At 36.7% G+C, this 25782-nt stretch overlaps 1 protein-coding gene across 4 annotated transcripts in view; it reads right to left on the bottom strand.

The window, feature by feature from the left end:
- Window positions 1-25782, bottom strand: part of SWT1 (SWT1 RNA endoribonuclease homolog) — a 147923-nt gene that overhangs the window by 33434 nt on the left and 88707 nt on the right. The window lies entirely within an intron of this gene.

Below are 25782 nucleotides of genomic sequence, written 5' to 3'. Positions count from 1 at the left end.
CTATGTCCTACCCACTGGCTACCAACTAGGTGAGGAGAGACTGTTTCACATTACCAGAATCCAGGAGCACACCCAGAGGTAAAAGGTGATACTCTGATAATTAGCTGCAGCCATATTACTGAACTTTGCTGAGTTGTGATGGTGGCTGTTGTTATGGGCTGAAGTGTGTTCCTCCAATATCGATATGTTGAAGCCCTAACCTCCAGTACCCCAAGATGTGGATGTATTTGGAGATAAAGGGTTTTACAGAGGTAATTTAGAGTAAAGGAAGCCATTGGCATGGGCCCTAATACAATCTTCTGCCAGGGTAAAATATGTAAAATTCTAGTCCCAGTTTCATCTTTATGTGACTTTGGGTCAATCTATGGGAACTGAAATCAATGCCACAATTTATTGTTAGAAAAGTCATGAGAAGTGGACTGGAAATATTTGGAAATCTCTGACTGATGAAAAGACAGCCTGTGTTATCAAAAATCCATCTCATTAATTTGGTTTAGTGCTCAGTTGAAACCATCTTCAAAAAATCTTAAAACTGTCTACAAAACAGCATATTCTTATCTTAGCTAATGAGTCCATGTAGATAAGGTGTTTTCAAGCCTCTTCTGTGATATACTGGGCAAGCGAAGGATGGATTCTCATTCATGACTAAAGAGACATTTTTGGCAAAGTGATCTGAGATGAGCTGGTAGAGTTAGGCCAGGGGATCATGGGGTCCTAACATCATTATTAAGGAAATTCCGAAAAACACCAGCTACAACGCACCCCAAGAGTTCATCACAACACTCTGAGTTTCTTCAAATCCAGCACTTTTTTGTTGTTGTCGTTACTGGGTATTGGCTGTTGTTATGGGCTGAACTGTGTTCCCCAAAAATGTGTATGCTGAAGCCCTAACCTCCAATACCCCAGAATGTGGATCTATTAGGAGATAAGGGCTTTAGAAAGGTAACTGAGAGTAAATGAAGCCATTGGCATGAGCCCTAATACAATCTGAATGGTGTCCTAATAAGAAGGGAAAATTTGGGCCCGGCACTGTGGCTCATGCCTGTAATGCCAGCACTTTGGGAGGCTGAGGCAGGTGAATTGCTTGAGCCCAAGAGTTCCAGACCAGCCTGGGCAACATGGTGAAACCCCATCTCTACAAAACAAATGCAAAAATTAGCCAGGTGTGGTGGCACACACCTGTAGTCCCAGCTACTCAGCAGGCTGAGATAGGAGAATCACCTGAGCTTGGGGAGGTTGAGGCTGCAGTGAGCTGAGATCAGGCCACTGCACTTCAGCCTGGGCACAGAGAGTGAGATCCTGTCTGAAAAAAAAGAAAGAGGAAATTTGGATAAAGTGACACCAAGGATACATGTGCACAGAACAATCATGTGAATAGTCAGCCACGCACAAGCCAAGGAGAGAGGCCTCAGAGGAAACCAACCCTGCTAGCACCTTAATCCTGGACTTCGGTTTCTAGAACTGTAAGAAAATAACATCTGTTGTTTAAGCCATTCAGTCTGTGGTATTTTGTTATGGTGGCTCTAGCTAACTAATATACAGCTGCTATCCACAGATACTGGTGGCCCAGCTTTGGGGAGCCATGTACCTCATGATTAGAAGCAAGATGGAGCATGTCCCAGAATATGAGAATGATGTCGAATTCACTGAGTAGTCAGTTGTTAAATACTTTCTTTGCTTTGCTTTCTAGCATTATGCTTCCTTGGATGATAATCTTAGTACTTAGGATGCTGGTACTGCTGGAGGCCAGTTCTATGATCAGGATTAACCATGTACCAAAGGGAGCCAGAAACAAGTATGACAAATGGGTTCATTTCTTTTCTACTTAGTGAGGCTCCAGTGAGATTCAAACAGGTCCTCAATGAGTCCTGTGCCCTCTACGAAACCAGACAGTGCCAGCTAAATCTACACAATACTCACGATTCTCCTAATACTCTATGAATGTTCCTCTCTAATTGATTAATCCTACCTCACTATCAGGTATCTACTATTTTTCCACTGTAATACGACAAATAGGATCACTCTAGTTAATAAGGAAGGAGCAACGGAAGATAAGAGCTGAGAGTAAAAGAAACAAAAAATCATATCCTTCCACCATTTATTCATAATGCCATTAAGATCTCAATATACCCAATCAGGGCTCAGACACAAGCTTATTACTGCCTCATTACAAGCATACCTCACTAGATGCAGAGACTGTTGACAATACATCAACAACATTAAAGAAATGTTCTATTTAGAAGAACCTCGAGGAAAAAAATTTTGAAGCATAAGAAAAATCCTTTTATTATACACATTTAATTGATCAACTTTGAAAGTGTACAGTTTTATATATTAGACTTTTCATAAAAACAGGACAAACCAAATCACAACATACTACCCCATACCCATAATGATGACTACTAGTTAAAAAAAAAAAAGCATAAAATCACAGGCGTTGGTTAGGATGTGGAGTACTGTTGTTGGAAATTCAAATGCACAGCCAGCTGTGATGGAAAATAATATGGCAGTTTCTCACAATATTAAAAATAGGATTACCACATGGTCCAGTGTACTTCTGGCTATACACATAAAAAATTAAAAGCAAGGACTCAAATAGGTATTTGTTTATCCATGTTCATAGCAGTATTATTCACAATAGTCAAGGGGTGGAAGCAAACTAAGGGTCCACTGATGCATGAATGGTGAAAAAATGTGATATACACATATAATGGAATATAGTAAGCTTTAAAAAGGAAGGAAATTCTCACATATACCACAACATGGATGAATATTCAAAACATTACACTAAGTGAAATAAGCCAGTCACAAAAGAACAAATAGTGTATGATTTTACTTATATTAGGTACCTAGAGTAGTCAAATTCAGGTGGTTGCCAAGGGCTGAAGTGGACGGAAAACTGGGGAGTTCATGCAATGGTTACAGAGTTTCAGTTTTACAAGATGAAAAGAATTCTGTGGATAGACAGTGGTGACGGTAGCACAAGAGCAGGAATGTTCTCAATGCCACTAAACTGTACACTTAAAAGTAGTTAAGAAGATAAACTGTAAGTTATATACATTTTACCACAATTAAAAATTTTAAATATTACATTTTTTTTAAGGAGGGAGAATAAGAAAAATAATTTCTTGATAAAAGAAAATAAGGAGGTTTTTAAGGAACCAAAGACTTCGTAGAATTACTGTGGGGAAAGAGTCAAGAAAAATTTCATGTGTCATTATTACAGAATCACTTTTGCTCTAGTATTTATATTATTATGAATGATTTTATCTTTTCATGTATAATCTAAGAAACATTTATACTACTGACTTGACCCTTTGTTTTTCCAAATAAGTCTAATACACATATTCATAAACACAACCCTTTCACTTGACCTTGTGATCTCCTCTAGCTACAATTATGTTCTTTTGCTATTTCTACTTCCTCACCTCCAAGTCGCTCCTTGGCCTACTATCTAACATTTGCCCCAACATTCTCATGAAACTGCCACCACCAAATTCACCAATGACTTCTGTGTTTTTCAATCTAATGGACACTTTTAAACCATATCTTATTTGGTCTCTCAGTAGTAGCATGATGCTGTTAAAGATTCATTTTCTCTTGGAACTTATTCTTTCCTTGACATTTGTGAAGCTAATCTCATGAACTTTTCCTTCTACTCCTCCTCTTCAATCCTCATTACTAGTTCTATAGTATTAAACTGGATTAATTTACCTACACTGCACAGCCATTGACCAGTAAAATAAAAGCATGAGTACTCTAGCACCATTTAAAGATAAATGTCTTGGGTTCTCTCATCCTGTACCTACCCTTATCCTTTGTTCTCCAATCCTTTCCAGTATCTTCTAGACTCCTTCCTGGTTTTTACCTCAAATTTCTGGCATCACATTTGCCCCTTGGGCTACAGGATGATTTCCCATATCTTTAGCATCTCTTTGGTACTACCTAAGCCATCATGTGCACTCATCCTCTAAAATAAATAACCATTGTTTTCCTTTCCCATCCTAAGCTTAAAAACAAGTACGCTTTGTAAGTTCCACGGCATTTCTAAAGTACTCACCCATGCCTCTTGCTGTATAACAGATTAGATTAATACCCACTCTAAGAGATGGCTTACACACGTACTGCTGATAGAACCTTAGTGACTATCCACTTCTAATCAAGGTCATCAGGGTATCTCTTTAGGGAAATATGAATGTAATGTAAGTACTATAAAGAATCTTGAAATCTGTCCAATTATGTTTTAGATAACTTTACTAAGCTGACATAATTGACAAGAAGTAAGTGGTCTACATAGAAAAAGGGATCAAGAACAAGAATTTCCCTATATAGGAAAAAGCCTGCCCTATTTGGCAAATAAAGCTTTATAGTAGAAAAGAGAGTACTTTAGTTTGAGGTCAATGTCCCCAGGAGTCAGCAAGAAAACTTTGATAGTAATCTAGTTTGCAGTGTAAACTTCCCTCTAGAAGTCACTCAATTTATAAATATTTTGGTTCAGTTGGCAGTTACTAATCTCAACATAAAAGTAAGTGGGCATTCTGATGTATCAGCCTCATTCTGTTCAAATCTGACTATTGTGAATCTAAGTTCTCAGTAAACTGGTAAAATACAATTATTAAACTTGCAAATCTGGGGACTAAACTCTGTACCTATGACTCTGCAATTATGGTATGAAGATTCAAATGACCACGTAGTTTCTTCCTCTCTATTTATTCCTGCACGTATTGATTGCTGATTGTATGTTAACTACTGTGTGAGATGGGAATATATCAAAAAGCAAAATATTTCCTTCCATTAAAGAGCTTCCAGGGTAGTCTGTCTTTAAAACAGGTAACATAAACAAGAGAAAGGCAGCACATGAAATTGATTAATATTGGCTGACTTTGAGGAGGAGAACAGGGAGCTGAAGTAAAAAGGGTGAAAAGAAAAACTTTCACCTTTTATTTTTCACCTTTTATTTTAAAATAACATAAAGGTATTATGTACATTTTAAGTGATCAAAAACTTTTTTTAATTGGGTAGAGATTTAGTGAATCAGAAAATAAGCCTGAGGAAATTATTCAGAAAGAAACATCAAAGAATAAAAGAGATGAAAAAAACAACAGTCAAGAAATATGGCTGACAGAATGCGGACAGCCAGGAATAGGAATTCCATACAAGAGAATTAAGGAGTATGAGAGAGAGGCAATATTTGGAGAGATGAAGAGTGAGAATTTCCAGAACTGAAGATGTGTCTTCAGACTGAAAAAAGCATACCACATCTCAAGAGAGATAAACAAAACAAAATCCATACCCAGATACAGTGTGATAGGATTGTAAACATAAAAGATATAGAGAAACATCTTGAAAGCATTCAGGAGAAAAGATGGCATTAGCTACCCAAAAAAGCAATATGCTGACAGCAGACTTCCCATTTCCAAGATGACAGAAGATAATAAAATTATATTTTCAAACTACTCAGGGAAAATAATAGTCAATCTAGAATCCATACCCAGCAAAATTATCAATCAAGAATGAAAGCAAAATAAAAACATGTCAGTCAGAATAAGAATATTTACCATTAACAGATCTTCACTGAAAGAACTACTAAAATTTTGCTTCATTGAATAGGAAGCTGAATCCCAGAAGACGAGTAAAATGAAGGAAGCAAGGGAAATTTTTTAAAAAACTAATAAAGCATGATAAATAAGCATGACAAAGCTAAACACAACAAAAACTATTTTATATAGTAACAAATAATTAGGGGTGGTGATTTAAAACAACATGGAACATTATATAATGCTAGAAAATAAAGACAGGAAAGATGAGAGGAGGGAGATCAGAACTCAAAGTGTTCTAAGATGCTTGCTATATATTCAGGATCTGAACAATACTGACACTTTAGACTTTATAAATCAAGCACACATTTATTAAGTTAAGAGTAACAATAATAATGAAACAAACAAAAGGCACAACCTCCAAACTAGTAGAGAGATAAAAAGGAGAATTAGAAAAACCAACAACAGTATATCCTGACCAATCTAAAAAAAGGCAAAAAGAACAAAGAAAAAGTATGATAAAGAGGAAAGACAGGCTGATTCAAGTGTAGTGGTGTTTACAACTAATTGACCACAACCAGTTACAACAGATTTCTTTGTTCTTTCTCCACTCCCACTGCTTCACTTGACTAGACTTTAAAAAAATTAAAATAATAAAATAAAAACAAGAGGAAAGATTTTTAAAATAGTAGAAATTAGTCCAAATACAATATACCAATAATCACAATAAAAATATATAAATTGTTTTACTTATCAAACAAAAAACAAATTGTCAGATTGGATAGATAAAATCTAGCTAGAGAAAATAATGACTCCAAATGGTTGACGATAAAGGAAAGAAAAAATGCTAATAAAAACAAAAAGCTGGTCTAGCAGTATTAATATATAACAAAACAAACTTAAAGGCAGAAAGTCTCACTAGTAGTAAAGAGGATCAATTTACCAGAAAGATTTAACCTCAAAATATGCAGAGCAAAAACTGACAGCATTACAATAAGAAACTGAAAATCCCACAATTACAGTAGGAAATTTTTAACATAAATCTGATCAAATAAATCATAAAACTGATCAAAGACAAAAAACTCAGCAAGTATATAATAATATGGACAACACAAAATCAGTTTTTTTCTTTAGGCTAAAGTGAAGCAGTGGGAGTGGAGAAGGAACAAAGAAATCTGTAACTGTCTGTGATCAATTAGTTGTAAACACCACTGCACTCAGACCAGCCTGAACAAATTTGATCTAATGGACACATTTAGAATTGATGTAGCTTTATAAAAAAAATAAAAGGAAAAAACAGAAAGCAGTTAGGTGGCACCAGTTCAGGTTGTTGTGGGTTTATTTATTTACTTTTTTTAGGTTTTCTTGGAGTCTGGTATTTGCATCTTGCAAATTCAAACCACATATGCTCTTAAATAAAAAACTTTTCCATGCACACCACCATTAGGAAGAGCATCATTAAATCACTAACTTCTAAAGCCATAAAAGGATGATTTTTTAGTTTCAAGAATTTAGATTTACTAGAGATAGCCTATATTTAAGTATATCAACCATGTTAAACAAAAAAAAATACTTCCAGGCCGGGCGCGGTGGCTCATGCCTGTAATCCTAGCACTTTGGGAGGCCAAGGAGGGCAGATAACCTGAGGTCAGGAGTTTGAGACCTGCCTGGCCAACATGGCGAAACCCCATTTCTACTAAAAATACAAAAGTTAGCTGGGCGTGGTGGTACATGCCTGTAGTCCCAGCTACTTGGGAGTTTGAGAAAGAATAATCACTTGAACCCGGGAGGTGGAGGTTGCAGTAAGCCGAGACTGCACCACTGCACTCCAGCATGGGTGACAGAGTGAGACTCCATCTCAAAAAATTAAATTAAATTTAATTTAAATTAAATAAAATAAATTATGAGTTTAGTTTTAGACTTTTGGAGTCTAAGCTGAAAATTCACAACTGAACCAAGTAATGGGCACGAAGGAGTTGGGATGACCTCACAAAGGGAGAGCGGAGTATAGAGAGGAAGAGGAGTGGTAGGCTACATCTGGTGATACGTGTAGGAAATGTTCCAAAATTTTCTTCACTTAGCAGTGTAAGAACTATTTAATATTTACCATTAACAGGAATGGCAGGAAAACATGGTCTAAAGATGAAGACAATAGCTTTACTGTAAAACCTTTTGTTGAGACTCAGAAAGAGCTAAAGTGCCTCTTAGAATCATTCAGATACACAAAAGGCCTTTTAAGCGTCTTAAGATTGTGTGCCTCTCACATTCTTATGGTGACAGCTACTAGGGAGGCTGAGGCGGGAAGATCACTTCAGCCTAAGAGAGTTATGCAGTGAGCTATGATCGCACCACTGCAACCCAGCCTGGATGATAGAGTGAGACACCAGTCTTTAAAAATAAATAAAACAAAATCCTAAGAGCAATGCCCATACAGGTTCAAACGGAGCCCAAGATGAGAGGGTGGTTTATCTCAAAGAGATTTGTGGTTGTGACTTTTGTCTAACACAGTGAATATCAATAAAGATTCATAGAAAACAAATAGCTTTACAGGATTGTTCTGGCAAAAGTACTACCACTTGGAATAAAAGAGACAGAAATAATACAGAATGAAAAAGGTCTTTGGAATCCCTACCTTTTACGGGAAGGACGCAGCTTGAGGAGGCTCCTCAACTGCAGCTTCCTTTTCTTACAGAAAAGTAAATCAGAAGCCAAAACCAAGAGCCCAGAGAGCAGAGACAACAGCAGAGGTGAATAATTGCCAGGCAGTCAGGTTGAGCCCTTATAAAGTACATGCAACATGTGCATGGCTGGATTGTAGAACTGCTAGTGATTTCCTGTGCTCCCCTTTTGGAATACGAATGTTGAGAGTATTTATAAACTACGGGGTAGGTGGTGGGGTATTAGTGTGTCTCTTTAGTTCACAGTACTTCCCGTCTAGAGGAATGGTATTCAAGGAGCTCTGCTGAAGGAGCCACACCTAAGGAGCCTCACCTCAACCACACCTGGACCTGATTCAAATAATGAGATTCTGGACTTTAACCTAATCCTATAAAGGGATAAGACTTGGGGATGCACAGGTCTTGTAAGTTGGAGGGATATAAACTGCTGTGACCTCAGGGGAGACTGTATTTTCTAAGATGGCCACACAAGATCTCTCATCCCACATGTTCTTACAAGGTAACACTGGCATTCCTATCAACAGGCAGGCCCCTCAACCTAGGCAGGTCTGTGACTGTAGGGGAAATGACACTATATGATTTCTGAGGCAACACCAAAACAGGCAACATAGCTTCCACCTCATATTGTGGGACACTCTTAGAAACCAGCCTGCAGCCTGTGAGGAAGCTCAGGCTACATGAAGATGCCCCATATTGGCGTTTTGCTTGAGAGGCAGCATCAGCCAGCCTCAGAGGTATCTCCAGACACTATCTGAATGTAGCTACACAAGAAATCTCAAGTGAGAATTTCCAAGATGAGTCTAGTCAACTCCCCAAACATTACGAAAAACAAATAATTGGTTGTTACTGTTTTAAGCCAATAAGTTTTGGGGTGATTTGTTATACAGCAATAGATACCAGAACATGAGAGTAAAGGTAAGGGAAATCAGTCATTAGCTAGATAAGCCATATGGTATGTGATTTCTTTTACAGCTAATCTTTTGATTGGTTTAGCACAAAAAAACTGCTGAACCGCTTTTGTCTTTATATATATATATATATTTTTTTCTTTTTTTTGCTTAGTCATACCTTCACTAGCTTTTTAGTGAAGGATCCTTTTAGTGAAAGTTCTACTGCACGTAGTTAAATGAAGGATATTTTCCATATCTCAGTATGAAGAGAGGAGGGAGATCAGTATCTCCATTGATGTAGACAGATATGACAGTGACAGCAGGAACCAAAATCACCCCAGAACCAATGAAAGACACAGACCAGAGGTGGAGTGCAGAAATCCAAAAGGAATAAATAGGGTATGTAAACAATGGTTCCTCCCCAGGTGAATCATTCCAGCACAGAAGTTTCTAAGTTGAATAATTAACATATTAAATTTCTGAACATGGACTTCTATTTAGAATGACTTTCAATATAAAGCTGAAAATGTATGATATGAAAAATATGTTGGCCTGGATCATAAAATCCTATCCCTGCAACTTCTCTGAAAATCCATGTATTTATGAAAAAATTAATTATTGGTTAATTGTATTGGATGTAAGTTGAGTTTTGTTTTGTGTGAGAACATTGTTGTTTGCATGTTAGTCCCTAAGATTAAACATGTAAGGAAAGAGTACAATTACAGTTTAATTGGTGGAAACACACTGAACTAAAGATGCCCTCTGCTTCTATATGGGAAATCTATTACAGGGTCATATCCACTTCTCTTAATTGTTCACAACTGTTTCCAAGCAATCTGAAGGAACTGTTGACTTTTTGAAAATAACCATAGTAATCATGTACTATGATCCTGTACTGCAGAGGGAATCCTAACAAAGCACCATGAATGCAGAAAGTTTCAAAACGCAGAAAAGCCTGAAATAACTATTAATTTAGGCAAAGGAAGAAGAGACCCGAAAGAAAGCACTGTCACCAACTCATACTGTAATAGCAAATAAACAAATAGTCTGCTTTTTAGGAAGGAAAAAAAAAAAAACAAAACAAAACAAAAAAAAAACACTTCTAGAAGCAAATTAAATAAAATTTAGTTCCATGACTGAAATATTCTATTTTTATTTTGTAGCAGAGTTTGTTGAAACCTAAATGAAAGCTTACCCAGAAATCTCATTTATTTCTAAAACAGACAAAGGAGAGCCATACATACTGAAGCAGAGTGCAGGTCTGGAGAACAATGCACTCAGCCTTCTTTATGCTTTCCCCTATGTCACCCTGAGAATCCAGACAGACCTCTACTGAGCCAAACTGAAAATTTCCATGTATTAAGTTTCAGTACAACAAAATTTCCCTTATAATTGAGGTAGCTTCATCTTTATGATACATAAATACGAATCTCACTGAGAAATTAAATAGCTAAACAACTTTTTTCCTAAACAACTTTCAATGCAAAAAATGAAAGAGCAGAAATAAGTCTAGAGAAAGCCTAAAGCATCAACAGTTCATTTGTCCAGTTACACATCCCACTATTTAACCTCCAGTATTTCCAACTGCTCTGGCTCTACTTTCCTAACATTCTGTCTTCCCCTTTCTTCTATCCTCTCTGAACTTGTGCCTTTAGTTTAATCCATATGTCAGACAGCCCCAGGTCACACATGTTGAAGTATCCAGAAGATAAGGTGGGAGTTCTGCATTAGGGAGGAATGGAGAGGTGTGGGCTGATTTATTGGCTTTCAATGTTCTTCAAGGCACTGCATTTTACGTATGTCTGGTTAGATGATTTACAGATTATATTACTTATCCAATTAACCTTCATCAAATGGGTAACAGTTTCAAGGATTCCAACAAGAAACCTAAGGACTGAAGGTAATAATGATAAGGCAATCACACGGAATCAACAAGAAAAGAGCTGATGCTACTATTTCTAGTTTGAGCGTTTACCAGTCACAACAGAATGTAAAGAAAAATGATCTTAGATGATCTTTTAAAAATTAGCCCCTGGTCAGGCATGGTGGCTCACACCTGTAATGCTAACACTTGAAGAAGCTGAGGTAGAAGATCACTTGAGGCCAGGAATTCAAGACCAGCCTGGAGGACACAGTGAGATCCCAACTACCAAAAATTTAAAATATTAGCCAGGCATGGTGGAGTGCGTCTGTAGTCCTTCCTATTCGGGAGGCTGAGGCAGGAGATTCACCTGAACCCATGAGTTCCAGGCTGCAGTGAGCTATGATCACACAACTGCACCACAGCCTGGATGACAAAGTGAGAGCCCATCTATTTAAAAAAAAAAAAAAAAAGCTCTCCAAAATATTAACACAAGATATACAAATTAAAGGATATGGCCAGGTGCAGTGGCTCATGCCTCTAATCCTAACACTTTGAGAGACTGAGGAGGGTGGATAGCTTGAGCCCAGGAGTTTGAGACCAGCCTGTGCAACACGGCAAGACCCGGTCTCTACAAAAAATACAAAAGTTAGCTGGGCATGGTAGGGTAGGCCTATAGTCCCAGCTACTTGGGAGGCTGAGGTGGGAGAATCACGTGAGCCATGAAGTGGAGGTTGCAGTGAGCCGTGATGATGCCACCGGACTGCAGCCTGAGGAACAGAGTAAGACTCTAAGAAAAGAAAAAATAAAAATTTGAAGGATGTGATACTAATCAGGATAGATCTGTCCCTCTGGCCATTTCTCCAACTACACTGGCATTTTAGGCCTGTAGAGATTAGCATTAACTCAGAGTCAGTATGTAGTAATCCCCTAAAAGGTCTAAGTACAGTGATGCACTGCACAATGACATTTTGGTCAACAACGGACCACATATATGACAGTGGTCCCATAGATTATAATGTAAGACTGGGCATGGTGGCTCACACCTGTAATCCCAGCACTTTGAGAGGCCAAGGCGGGCAGATCACCTGAGGTCAGGAATTCAAGACCAGTCTGGCTAACATGGTGAAACCCCGTCTCTACAAAAATACAAAAATTAGCCGGGCATGCTGGTGGGTGCCTGTAATCCCAGCTACTTGGGAGGCTGAGGTGGGAGAATCACTTGAACCTGGGAGGCAGAGGTTGCAGTGAGTCGAGATCCCGCCACTGTGCTCCAGCCAACAGAGTGAGACTCTGTCTCAAAAAAAAAAAAAAAAAAAAAAGATTATAATGTAAGATTATCAGCAAGAGTAGAAAAAAAAGTATACTGGAACCAAAAAATTCCTATCACTTAGTAACTTCCTACTAGCACAACTCATTACTCATGTGATTGTGGTGATGCTGGCATAAATAAACCTACCGCAGTGCCAGTTCTCTAAAAGTATAGCACATACAATTAAGTACAGCACATCATACTTAATAATAATAAATAACTACGTTACTGGTTTTTTCTGTATTTACTATACTATACTTTTTATCATTATTTTAGGGTATACTTCTTCTACTTATTAAAAAAGCTAACAAAAAAGAGACTCAGGTAGGTTCTTCGAGAGGTATTCCAGAAGAAGGCATTGTTATCATAGGAGACAGCTCCATGTGTGTTACTGTCTCTGAAGACCTTCCAGTGGGACAAAACATGGCGGTGGAAGACAGTGACACTGATGATCCTGACCCTGTGTAGGCCTAGGGTAATGTGTATGTTTTGTGTATTAGTTTTTAACAAAAAAGCTTAAAAAGTAAAAAGTACATAAAAATTTTTATAAAAAGAAAAAAGCTACAGAGAAAGGATATCAAGAAAGAAATTATTTTATACAGCTGTACAATGTGTGTGTGTGTTTGTTTTCTAGGAAGCATAAATTTGAAAGGGGTGGTCCTTTTTTAATTGTATTTTTAAATTTAAAAAAATTGTTTTTAGAGATAGGGTCTCACTCTGTTGCTGGAATGCAGTTATGCAATCATAGCTCACTATAACCTTGAATGCTTGGGGGGGGGGGGGCTCAAGCAATCCTCCTGCCTCAGCCACCCAAGTAGCTGAGACTACAGGCACACACTACCATGCCCAGCTAATTTTACTTTTTTGCAGAGACAGTGTCTCACTATGTTACCTAGACTAGTCTCGAACTCCTGGCTTCAAGCAATGCTCCTGCCTTGGCCTCCCAAAGTGCTGGAATAACAGGTATCGGCCACCATGCCTGGCCATTGTTTGTGTTCTAAGTTAAGTGGTTATTGGAAAAGAGTCAAAAAGTCTAAAAAAAACAAAAGTTTATAAAATTAAAAAGTTATAATAACCTAAGGTTTATTACTGAAGAAACAAAACATTTTTTAATTGAGTGGAGTCTAAGTGTACAGTGCTTATAGTCTATAGTAGTGTAATATCCAAGGCCTTCACATTCACTCACCACTCACCCACTGACTCACCCAGAGCACTTCCACTCCTGCAAGCTCCACCGTGGTAAGTGTCCTATACAGGTATACCATTTTTTATCTTTTATACCATGTTTTTAACCATACCTTTTCTATGTTTATATATGTTCAGGTACACAAATACTTACCATTGTGTTACAGTTGCCTATAGTATGCACAGTAGCATGCCATACAGGTTTGCAATCCAGGAGCAATAGGCCATTTACCATATAGCCTAAGTGTGTAGTGGGCTATTCCATCTACATTTGTATAAGTACACTATATGAAGTTCACACAAGAACATGTATCCCCATCATTAAGAGATGTATGACTAGCTGGGGGCGGTGGCTCATATCTGTTATCCCAGCACTTTAGGAGGCTGAGGTGGGAGGACTGCATGAAGACAGGAGTTCAAGACCAGTCTGGCCAACATAGTGAGACCCCATCTCTATTTTTTTTTAAAGAAAAAAATTTATATATATTAAAAGAGAGAGAGAGAGAGATGTATGAGTGTATTTCCCTTTCTCTAGAATATAGGCAGCATGGTAAATGGATGAAAGTCCATTAAAGAAGGCTGATCAATATACTCTATACTATTTTACACTCCAATAGTATACAAAACTGCTGACATTTTCAATCAATATTATCAATAAGGTTTATATAAAATCTGTGTAAGTCACTATCTTTAATAATAAACATAATTTTGATTATTTTACTTATTTGTCTTAGTTCAACAATTTGGCTGGGGAAAATATATAGCTACATGCTGTCAAAAATAATACATTAATTACATATTTAAACAGTAATAAACTAGCTTAATGTTAGCAAAAAAAAAAAAAAAGTGACAATTTAAACTTATAGTTCCAGTTACCTTTAAGGTAAAGTGTATCTGTTGATTCTAAAAAGGTTTAATAATGCCTTTTTAACAGGGATTGGTGCATCAAAATGTTTAATAATTCCAGAGGTTTCTGATACACAGTTAAGTATTTACTGAGTACCCTCTATGTGGAAAACACTGTCCTGAGTTAGAATCAACCTTTTCATATTATTGGAAAACACCCTTGAGGATATTTTATCACCTCTCACTACTGGCAGCTGGTTGGCCTACTGTGGTGCTAAAAGTTCTTTAGAGGCACAAGTGTATATTTCCCAAAATAGATAAAATTAATCCTAGGCCAGACGTGGTGGCTCACACCTGTAATCCCAGCAGTTTGGGAGGCTGAGGAAGGTTCATTGCTTGAGTCCAGGAGATTGAGACCAGCCTGGGCAACATGAAGAAACCCTGTCCCCACAAAAAGTGCAAAAAATAAGCAGCGTGTGCTGGCACATGCTTGTAGTCCCAAGTACTCCACAGGCTGAGGTGGGAGGATCACCTGAGCCCAGCAGGTGGAGGCTGCAGTGAACTGAGATCACAGCACTGCACTCCAGCCTGGGCGTCAGAGTGAAACTCTACCTTTACCCCTTTTATATAACTGCTTTGTAAGAAGGAATTAGAACTGATCATCTGGCTTTACCCCATATCCTTACTATATACTTGTTATTTAAGTTAAAATTATTATGATAGCCCTTATTCAGAACCTTCAATTGATTTCTCCCTAATTTCATTTCTTTTACTGGTGTTTAACATCACGGACTTATTAGGTCATTTATTCCACCTGGTGGTTTTAGCGTTTCTTAAAACAAGACTTAATAGCAAGGAATTTTAATTAAATATCAGAAAAATAAGTCATTAGGTAGAATTAGTCAGGTATAAAACAAGAGGTAAATTTAAATAAAAGAATAGATTATGAATAAAAACTCCATAAACAAGTTAAAATATGTTATCTTCAAGAAGTAATCTTCATATTATATTCAATTGCTTAATTTGGATGTGATTTGAGAATTTATGATGGGATACATTTAACTCTGTCATCCAAAACTGAATTATACTGGCCAAGGGAACACTAACACCTAAGTCCACTCTAGGGGCAGTGGGAATAACTACGACATTTCTCCACTGATACTTAAGGTAAATAAAAAGTCTTTATTTCCAATTCTCGAATGACAAATGCTGGGACACACAGACAAGAGTTTTAGATATGTAAAATGAAATCCAGTTATTCTAAAAATTAAGTCATAGTGACCTGTTATCTTCAGTAACATACAGAGCCAGGTTTAAAAAAATCAAGTGGTTACTGAAAAATTCAGTCCGACTGATACATGAATGCCACATATTTTATCAGCTACTTTAATAAAAATTTTGTTACACATTACATATAAAATTTGATATACACATTAACTGCGTTTGTCAAACTGCAATATAATACCACAAAAGCTATTAATAAGATAACTGTCTATATTTTACATATATGATGTTATATAAGTCTATAATACCTTATAAAAAGAACTGTCTGCTTATATCAAGGATAACAATGTAACCCGAAGAGACATTTGGGTGAATTACTGGAGGCTCCATCATCTGCTCTAGACATAAATGCCTTTTTAATCTCCTTAATCTCTCTCTCTCCCAGTCTTTCTCCTTCCTCCTGATTGATTTTCTTATTCTTTAACCTTTCATAGCTTGCTCATCTCTCTTCTATACCTCTTTTAAAACCTCTACATTAACTATTCATCTAATGTCATAATGTAGTACAATTAGCATTCAGCCTTAAAAGAAGTCGCCTTCTATCACAAAGACTATAAAACACTCATTCAGTAATCACTTACTGACCATCTACTACGTGTCATTACCTGTACAAGGCTCCAGATACAGAAAAGTAAGACGGTGTCTGTGCTAGAGGCATTCAAAGTATTAGGGAGCTGATTATAAAATAAATTATAAAAAATAAAATTATTTTTTACAAAATGGTGGCATGAAGGATGAAGCAACAAAGTATTTTCTTTTCTTTTCTTTTTTTTTGAGACGGAGTCTGGCTCTGTCGCCCAGGCTGGAGCGCAGTGGCCGGACCTCAGCTCACTGCAAGCTCCGCCTCCTGGATTTACGCCATTCTCCTGCCTTAGCCTCCCAAGTAGCTGGGACTACAGGCGCCCGCCTCGTCGCCCGGCTAGTTTTTTTTTTTTTTTGTAGTTTTTAGTAGAGATGGGGTTTCACCGTATTAGCTAGGATGGTCTCGATCTCCTGACCTCGTGATCCGCCCGTCTCGGCCTCCCAAAGTGCTGGGATTACAGGCTTGAGCCACCGCACCCGGTCTGTATTTTCATTTTTAAACAATAAATTGTATTATTTTTTCTTACTCTACAAAGCAACGGATATACTTGGTGGTGAAAGGACAAGGAGTGTGTTGAAAGTCTGAGAAAGTAAATGCAGTGACTTCTGAGGAGCCGTGAAACCCTAGCGGAAGGGTGGGAGGTGAAGCCTAATTATCTAAAGGTGAAAAGGCCAAGCCTCAAAGAAAGTAGGTCAGACACAAACATGAATAAACCCCTCCACTCTAGATAATGATGGCTGAATATTTTGCACACTGCAATGAGTTCAGAGTTTAAAAAATCACTTCTAAACTTCAAAGGATGAAGTTTTTAAGGTCTTTATTTTCTACACATTAGTATGCCTCTGACAGAAACTTTAGTTTCAACAACTAAAGAAGTAGCCTAAAGTCTGTTACCTTTGTGTAAACTAAAGGATGACCAATTCTAAATAACCTTTTCTAAAATCTTAAGAGGTCAACTATCAACATTTACAGTAAGTTAAAGAGGCTAAGTTAGTAACATTTTATCTCAAAAGCAAAAATTAGGATCTTTGAAGCATATTAGCAGATCTGAAAAGCTACTGTGATTTTAAGGTTTCTTTTCCAAGAAATAATCCATAAATATACCATATATGGTCTGTTCTTATGTTAAAATGGGGTAGGGGATTAATAGGAAAATTAATTTTTATAGGTTTAATAATAAAACAGAAAATATATGTTTAAATCACACCAAAAAACCCCCAACTTCATGACTGCAATTATTTTAGAAAACAGCTGTCTAAAGTATTTCAAACTAAAGCCACAAGAACGCGATAGACGTTATTAAAACTTTGAAGATGAAACTCAATAAAAATTAATCATTTTCCTTTCCTAAATCGAAACTGAGGTTTTATTTTCCAAAATCCTGTTCTATGATGAAGTACAAATGCCCATGCAGCATATGATCATGTCTAAACACAACAGTTAGCAGTCATTTATTGCTAAATTTAAATACGACCAAACAAAATGACAGCTAGAAAAGAAACTAAGCTATATACACTTGAGATATCTTTTAATATAAAAGCATGTCCTCAAAATGTGCCTAGTTATTTTAAAGGAATAGAAATTCCCTCTGCCTCTTTCCCACCCCATATATGATTCAAAATAACAAACCAAGAAACCACTCATTATCTCAAACATTTCAAATAAAACTACTTGAGTTCATGAAACTCACATATGCAAAGTTTTACATGTTAAACCAAACATATTTGGGCATAAACTAGTATATTTTTGGATTTAAAATACTACCTTTTGTTTTTTAAAAATAATTTCAACCTTATTTTATAAAGATGAAATACAAACATAGAACCTAAGCAAGTTAAAGTTTCTCACCTTCACCCTCCTTCTTCTCAGCTTCTAAATCAGGCAGTTCATTATCTATTTCACAGACACAGAAACATATCTAAAACACTTGTACTGTTGCTTTGAATGTTAGCTTTCAACTTGAAGCTGCACGCATTTACAGTGCGCCTCAGAGTTGGATTACATGACCTGTTTAGTTAACTCTGTAAAGATGACAGTTTAAGCAAAAATACATGTAGACAACGTTTTTTGATCGATACACAAAGTAGAACTTTCCCTACTTTTAGAAATTTGCAATACAACTCTCCAATTAATTTTTGTTCCAAATGAAACTTTATCATGTTTATATACTAAGCAAAAGGTTTCTGTGGTCTTAAGAGTTACTTGATCAATCTAGACATAAGTTTACAAAAGTATAAATTAAGACTATGTAGTACTGACCAAAAATAAATCTTAAAACACTTTTGTCTATCTGAAAAAAAAATTATCAACATTGTCCTTGGCTATCTAGTGGTTAGATAAGAAAACTATTAACAAAAGTCCTCAAATTAATACATATAAAAGAAAAGATGAGGAGAGAAGCAATTTATAAATGAATAGCAAATAAGCTAATTAAAATTCTCCTACCCAGAAAGAAAGTGTTCAGAAAATACAGGAATTTGCAACATCCTCACCCTTTCTCAAACTTTGCAAAATTAGGTATTTTGCTGTCAAATGTATAACTGTACCAACAACTGCTCCACTAATATTTTCAATCTTAACCACAATCATGTTTAGAGCTTTCTTAAAACTGAAATACACATTTTAAACATTTCAAACTTAACATATCAGCTTTAAGGAAAAAGCAAGATTAGGGCATGTAAACATAGTTAGAAAGTATTTTCACATACATCATTTCATACACTCTTCTAAAGAAGGTACCAGGATTCTCATTTAACAAGGAAAGGAACTGTGACTTACAGGGTAAAATGACATGCCCAAAGTCAGCTACAAGGGGATAAATCTAGAACTAGAACCCAAAGCTGTTAGTCTATCAAATATATTTTAATTCACTTCTTTAACTGAAAGGCCAAGCTAAAGGTCACCTGATTATTGAGCCCCAATGTAACAATATATATGATCTACTATTTTTAAAACAGAAGGGAATAGAGCTAACATATAATCCCGGAACATATATCTCATAACCAAATGAAACTAGGTCGTTTTAGCAAGCATCAAAAATGATAATTTTCAGTCACTATAAATTGCGTGCAATTTCAATGTTTACAAAATTTTAAATCAATATTTAGCAAAAATAAATTTTTAAACTGAGCTTCTTTTAACATGATTTTCTTTCTTGAAAGATTTTAAGCACTACATGCACACTTGAAAAAATAATTATTAACTTCTATTAAATTTTAATTTAAATGCCTATTATCTGCAGGGTTAAAAAACAAACAAAAAAAAAACTTCACAATTTTGTAGTTTCCTATTAAGTGAATGGTGAGATAAGCAAACCAGTTAATTCACAATGCCCCCTACTGGTAGCTCAAGAGAAAAGCATTCTCTAATGTAACATTACAAAAAATTGCATTAGTTTTATTAAATGTGATCTCCCACCACCTGCACACAAATCCCCTGGAAAGCTTAAAAATACAACCTCCTTGCTCTACACAAATACCTAAAGATATTTTTATTTAAGTTAGATTGCCTGAGTTCAGGAATTTGAGGTTACAGTGGGCCATGATCGCTCTACTATACTCCAGCCTGGGAAACAGAGTAACATTCTGTCTAAAAAAAAATTACCCCAGGTCACATGCTAAAAGGTAGCAGAGCTACCAATCTTTTCTTATCCCTAGTGCTAGGTGTCCTTAAGATGAAAGAGAAACAAATTATATTAGCCTTAAAATTCAAGTAATTATTTCTTTTAGATACTGCTTATGTAAGCAATACATGCTAAACCTTCTTAACCCTGGTTCCGCCCACATCACTTGGGGAGTCTGTAGAAATGTCTGACCAGGTCCCATTCTCAGATTCAGATTTAATAGGATTAAGGTAGGGCCTGAATACTGTTATTATTATTACTAAATTATTTATTATACTTTAAGTTCTGGGGTACATGTGCAGAACGGGTAGTTTTCTTACACAGGCATACACGTGCCATGGTGGTCTGCTACACCCATTAACCTGTCATCTACATTAGGTATTTCTCCTAATGCCATCCCTCCCCTACACCCCACCCCCCAACAAGCCCCACTGTGTGATGTTCCCCTCCCTGTGTCCATGTATTTTCATTGTTAAATTCCCACTTATGAGTGAGAACATGTGGTGTTTGGTTTTCTGTTCTTGTATTAGTTTGCTGAGAATGATGGTTCCCAGAGTCATCCATCTCCCTGCAAAGGACATGAACTCATCCTTTTTTATGGCTGCATAGTATTCCATGGTGTATATGTGCCACATTTTCTTTATCCAGTTTACCACTGATACGCATTAGGGTTGGTTTCGAGTCTTTGCTATTGTGAACACTACTGCAATAAACACATGTGTGCATGTGTCTTTATAGTGGAATGATTTATAATCCTTTGGATATATGCCCAGGAATGGGATTGCTGGGGCAAATGGTATTTCTAGATGTAGATCCTTGAGGAATCGCCACACTGTCTTCCACAATAGTTGAGCTAATTGCCACCAACAGTGAAAAAGCATTCCTATTTCTCCACATCCTCTCCAGCATCTGTTGCTTCCTGACTTTTTAACGATCACCATTCTAACTGGCATGAGATGGTATCTCATTGTGCTTTTGATCTGCATTTCTCTAATGACCAGGGATGATTAGCTTTTTTTCACGTTTGTTGGCTGCATAAATGTCTTCTTTTGAGAAGTGTCTGTTCATATCCTTCATCCGCTTTTTGATGGGGTTGTTTTATTCTTGTAAATCTGTTTAAGTTCTTTGTATATTCCGGATATTAGCCCTTTGTCAGATGGATAGGTTGCAAAAATTTTCTCCCATTCTGTAGGTTGCCTGTTCACTCTGATGATAGTTTCTTTTGCTGTGCAGAAGCTCTTTAGTTTAATCAGATCCCATTTGTCTATTCTGGCTTTTGTTGCCATTGTTTTTTGGTGTTTTAATTATAAGTCTTTGCCCACGCCTATGTCCTGAATGGTACTGCCTAGGTTTTGTTCTAAAGTTTTTATGGTTTTAGGTCTTACGTTTAAGTCTTAAATCCATCTTGAGTTAATTTTTGTGTAAGGTGTAAGGAAGGAATCTAGTTTCAGCTTTCTGCATATGGCTAGCCAGTTTTCCCAACACAATTTATTAAATGGGGAATCCTTCCCCCATTGCTTGTTTTTGTCAGGTTTGTCAAAGATCAAATGGTTGTAGATGTGTGGTGTTATTTCTGAGGCCTCTGTTCTGTTCCATTGGTCTATATCTCTGTTTTGGTACCAGTACTATGCTGTTTTTGTTACTGTAGCCTTCTAGTACGGTTTGAAGTCAGGTAGCGTGATGCCTCCAGCTCTGTTAGGATTGTTTAGGTTTTTGTTTTGTTTTGTTTTTTGCTTAGGATTGTCTTGGCTATGCAGACTCTTTTTTGGTTCCATATGAAGTTTAACGTCCTTTTTTCCAATTCTGTGAAGAAAGTCAATGGTAGCTTGATGGGGATAGCACTGAATCTATAAATTACTTTGGGCAGTATGGCCATTTTGATGATATTGATTCTTCCCATCCATGAGCATGGAATGTTTTTCCATTTGTTTGTGTCCTCTCTTACTTCTCTGAGCAGTGGTTTGCAGTTCTCCTTGAAGAGGTCCTTCACATCCCTTGTAAGTTGGATTCCTAGGTATTTTATTGTCTTTGTAGCAATTGTGAATGGGAGTTTACTCTTGATTTGGCTCTCTGTTATTGTTGTAAAGGAATGTTTGCGATTTTTGCACGTTGATTTTGTATCCTGAGACTTTTTTTTTTTTTTTTTCTTTGCTGAAGTTGCTTATCAGCTTAAGGAGATTTTGGGCTGAGACGATGGGATTTTCTAAATATACAATCATGTCATCTGTAAACAGAGACAATTTGACCTCTTCTCTTCCTATTTGAATACCCTTTATTTCTTTTTCTTGCCTGATTGCCCTGGCCAGAACTTCCAATACTATGTTGAATAGGAGTGGTAAGAGAGGGCATCCTTGTCTTGTGCCAGGAATGCTTCCAGTTTTTGCCCATTCAGTATGATACTGGCTGTGGGTTTGTCATAAACAGCTCTTATGAGTTTGAGATACATTATATCAATACTGAGTTACATTGAGAGTTTTTAGTATGAAGGGCTGTTGAATGTTGTCGAAGGCCTTTTCTGCATCTATTGAGATAATCATGTGATTTTTGTCATTGGTTCTGTTTATGTGATGGATTATACTGATTGATTTGCATATGTTGAACCAGCCTTGCACCTCAGGGATGAAGCCGACTTGATCACGGTGGATAAGCTTTTTGATGTGCTGCTGGATTTGGTGTGCTAGTATTTTATTAGGATTTTCGCATTGATATTCATCAGGGATATTGGCCTGAAATTTTCTTTTTGTTGTGTTTCTGCCAGGTTTTGGTATCAGGATGATGCTGGCCTCATAAAATGCGTTAGGGAGGACTCCCTCTTTTTCTATTGTTTAGAATAGTTTCAGAAGGAATGGTACCAGCTCCTCTTTGTACCTCTGGTAGAATTCAGCTGTGAATCCGTCTGGCCCTGGACTTTTTTGGTTGGTAGGCTATTAATTGCTACCTCAATTTCAGAACTTGTTACTGGTCTATTCAGGGATTCAACTTCTTCCTGGTTTAGTCTTGGGAGGGTATATGTGTCCAGAAACTTATCCAATTCTTCTAGATTTTCTAGTTTATTTGCATAGAGGTGTTTATAAGTAGTCTCTGATGGTAGTTTGTATTTCTGTGGGATGGGTGGTGATATACCCTTTATCATTTTTTATCGCATTTTTTTATTCTTCTCTCTTTTCTTATTAGTCTAGCTAGTTGCCTGCCATACAAGAGCTCCTGAAGGAAGCACTAAACACGGAAAGGAACAACTGGTACCAGCCACTGCAAAAACATACAAATTGTATGTAAAGACCATCGACGCTATGAAGAAACTGCGTCAACTAACAGGCAAAGAAAACCAGCTAGCATCATACTGGCAGGATCAAATTCACACATAACGATATTAACCTTAAATATAAATGGGCAAATTCCCCAATTAAAAGACACAGACTGGCTAATAGAATAAAGAATCAAGACCCATTGGTGTGCTGTATTCAGGAGACCCATCTCATTTACAGAGACACACATAGGCTCAAAATAAAGGGATGGAAGAATATTTGTGAAGCAAATAGAAAGCAAAAAAAAAAAAAAAAAAAAAAAAGCAGGGGTTGGAATCCTAGCCTCTGATAAAACAGACTTTAAACAAACAAAGATCAAAAGAGACAAAGAAAGGCATTACATAATGCTAAAGGAACCAATGCAATAAGAAGAGCTAACTATCCTGAATACATATGCATCCAATACAGGAGTACCTAGATTCATAAAGCAAGTTCTTAGAGACCTACAAAGAGACTTAGACTCCCACACAATAATAGTGGGAGACTTTACCACCCCACTGTCAATATTAGACAGATCAATGAGATAGAAAACTAACAAGGATATCCAGGACCTGAACTCAGCTCTGGACCAAGCAGACCTAATAGACATCTAGTAGAACTCTCTACCCCAAATCAACAGAATATACATTCTTCTCAGCACCACACTGCACTTATTTTAAAATTGACCACATAATTCGAAGTAAAACACTCCTCAGCAAATGCAAAAGAATGGAAATCATAACAAACAGTCTCTCAGACCACAGTGCAATCAAATTAGAATTCAGGATTAAGAAACTCACTCAAAACTGCACAACTACATGGAAACTGAACAACCTGCTCCTGAATGACTACTGGGTAAATAATGAAATGAAGGCAGAAAAAGATGTTCTTTGAAACCAATGAGAACAAAGATACAACATACCAGAATCTCTGGGACACATTTAAAGCAGTGTGGAGAGGGAAATTTATAGCACTAAATGCCCACAAGACAAAGCAGGAAAGATCTAAAATTGACACCCAATTAAATTACATTACAATTAAAAGAAGTAGAGATGCAAGAGCAAACAAATTCAACAGCTAGCAGAAGACAAGAAATACCTAAGATCAGAGCAGAACTGAAGGAGACAGAGACACGAGGAAGCCTTCAAAAACTCAATGAATCCAGGAGTTGGTTTTTTTGAAAAGATCACTGTTATTTTTTTAAACTCCCAGGTGATTATAGTCTGCCACTAGGGCTGAGAATCACTTGGGCCAGTGATGCTCAGCCTTCAGCTTGAATAGAATCACCTAGAGGACACAGACCTATAGGTCTCATGCCCAGAGTTTCTGACTGAATAAATCTGAGAGGGCCTGAAAATCTGCACTTTTAACAAGTTAGATGTGGTGACGATGCTGGTCTTGTGATTACACTTTGAGAACCACTAAATAAGCATATTGGCTAGAGGTTCTCAACCTTACTGACACATATGAATTACCTGGGGAAATTTTTTAAATCTTGATTGCCAGGCACACCCCAGACTAATTATATATGAATCTCTGGGGTGGAGGATCCAGGCATCAATATGTTTTAAAGATTTAAATATGTTAAAGATTTAAAGATTTAAATATGTTAAAAAGATTTCCTTACAGCAGAGGTTTACAAAGCCATTAATATGCTAATAATACAAGTGATTTCCCCAGAAGGTGGTATAGTACACACTATTTCCAAAGTTTTTTGAACCAGAAACACTTCTGGCACATAATTAACAGCTCTGAATGTCCGAAATACTGGCCTATCAGATAAAATGGAAATTGCTTTGCATGGCTTGAGACACGATCCTCCAACCTCAATCCAGCCTCATCTTTTGCCAACCCTTCCTCCCGCCACTGCATATATATATATATTCCTATTAAAATACTAATATCTTTTGATTGCAAGATCTGTTTTAAAATGATTGAATTATTTCTACAGCTGTTTGGAGTCAGAGGTCACATCTTATTTCTCTTTGGTCCCCAGTGCCTAGCATGACACCAAGTATAGCAGGTGCTCAAGGAACATCTGCTGATTTATTTAATACAGATTTATAGCCTTACTTTCTGTACACTGTCAAGGATGGCTTTTATGCAATCTAGAGTGAACAAAAGTTTTTACATAGCTAAAATCAGAACTGAATAGTTCACCCTTATAGAGCCACTCTTATTTTAACAAGGCTTTAAATTATAAAGGGACTAGTTGCATTTAGAGGTAACATTTAACTTGTATTAGGATCTGCCATACTTTAAATTCATTAATAACTTAAGGGTGGCAGATGGTTTAGGTAACTTTTTATTTTGAGAATTATTTAGGCCAACTGTGATCCAAAAAGAGGCAAAAATGCCTTCTAGATTAACAAGACAAAAATGTCTTGTATATTAACAATAGTTTCCAAAAACCATTAAAGAGAAATGAAAAAAAAAAAAAACTTTTGAAAATTCAAGTTTCTCAAACTTGAACATAGCAAAATCAACTCAGTTTTGTTTTTGTTTTAATTTATAAAGAACAGTATTTTTGTGTTATCAACCTGTATATCTAATTCAGGTCAAACAATCTTGGTACATAATAAAACTACAAAGGTTAGAAGTATCCTCCTTTAGTGCCACAAAATAAAGCACTTGATTTCATGCTATAAAGTGCCAAGGTCTATTCTATAGCTTTCTGGCACTATATTTTCCATATGCATC

Source organism: Rhinopithecus roxellana, chromosome 8 (genome assembly GCF_007565055.1).
Source record: "Rhinopithecus roxellana isolate Shanxi Qingling chromosome 8, ASM756505v1, whole genome shotgun sequence".
Classification (NCBI taxonomy): Eukaryota; Metazoa; Chordata; class Mammalia; order Primates; family Cercopithecidae; genus Rhinopithecus; species Rhinopithecus roxellana.
The sequence above is the reverse complement of the archived record's forward strand: the minus strand, read 5'-3'. Positions and strand labels throughout refer to the sequence as shown.